This window comes from Nycticebus coucang, chromosome 14 (genome assembly GCF_027406575.1).
Source record: "Nycticebus coucang isolate mNycCou1 chromosome 14, mNycCou1.pri, whole genome shotgun sequence".
NCBI lineage: Eukaryota > Metazoa > Chordata > Mammalia > Primates > Lorisidae > Nycticebus > Nycticebus coucang.
Window position 1 is genome coordinate 94,401,227 of NC_069793.1, and position 1,545 is coordinate 94,402,771.

Genomic DNA, 1,545 nt, shown 5'->3' on the forward strand with positions numbered 1-1,545 from the left:
TGGGGAAGGCATGTTGAAAGAGGTCAAAAGTTAGGCCTCTTGCACCAAGCAGTCAACCAAATTGTGAATGCAGAGAGAGGGAAGGAGGGAGAGGGGTGGGGCCTTGGTGCGTGCCACACCTTCTGGGGGCAAGACATGATTGCAAGAGGGACTTTACCTAACAAATGCAATCAGTGTAACCTGGCTTATTGTACCCTCCATGAATCCCCAACAATAAAAAAAAAAAAAGTGCTACTCCAGTGAACATATGGACGATAAAAATGCAAAATAGCCTTATTGTTGATATGAAGAAAATCTTAGTTATCTGCATAGAAGATCGAACCAGCCACAACATTCCCTTAACACCTAATCCAGAGTGAGGCTCTAACTCTTCAATTCTGTGAAGGCTAAGAGAGATGAGGAAGCTGCAGAAGAAATGTTTGAAGCAAGAAGAGGCTGATTCACAAGGTTTAAGGAAAGAAGCCATTTTCATAATATAAAAGTGCAAGGTGAAGTAGCAAGTGCTGATGTAGAAGGTACAGCAGGTTGTCCAGAAGATCTAGCTAAGATCATAGATTAAGGCGGCTACATTAAGCAATACATTTTCAGTGTGGACGAAACAGCCTTCTATTGGAAGAAGATGCCATTGCAGACTTTTATAGCTAGACAGAAGTCAATACCTGTCTTTAAAGCTTCAAAGGACAGGCTGGCTCTTGTGAGAGGCTAATGGAACTGGTGACTAAATAAGTATGTTAAACTGACTCTGTCTGTTTAACAGTTCTTTCAAAGGAACTTCAAAAAGTTCACAACAACTCATCTGTTTACAGCATAGTTTAACAAATATTCTAAGCCCACAGTTGAGACCTATTGCCCAGAAAAAAAGATTGCCTTCAAAATATCACTGATCATTAACAATGCACCTGGTCACCCAAGAACGTCTATGGAGAGGTACAAAGAGATTATTGTTGCTTTTATGCCTAATATAACATCCTTTCTGCGGTCCATGTGTCAGGGAGTAATTTTGATTTTCAAACCTTATTATTTCAGAAATAGATTTCATAAGGCTGTAGCTGTCCTAAATAGTGAGTTCATAAGGCTGTAGCTGACCTAAATAGTGAGTTCATAAGGCTGTAACTATCCTAAATAGTGGTTCCTCTGACAGATCTGGGCAAACTCAATTAAACACATTCTGGAAAGGATTCCCCATTACAGATGCCATTAAGAACATTCATGATTCATGTGAGAGGTCAAGTAGCAATGTAAATAGGAGTTTGGGAGAGGTGGATTCCAACCCTCATGGATGACTTTGAGAAATTCAAAGCTTCTTTGGAAGAAGTAAAGTCAGATGTGGTGAAAATAACAAGGGAACTACAATTAGAGGTGGTGCCTAAAGATATAATTGCTGCAACCTCATGATAAAACTTGAATAAAACTTGAATGGATGAGGAGTTGCTTCTTATGGATGAGCAAAGAAAATGGTTTCTTGGGATGAAATTTACTCCCAGTGAAAATACTATGAACATTGTGGAAATGACAGCAAAGGATTTAGAGTATCAATGCAGTTGA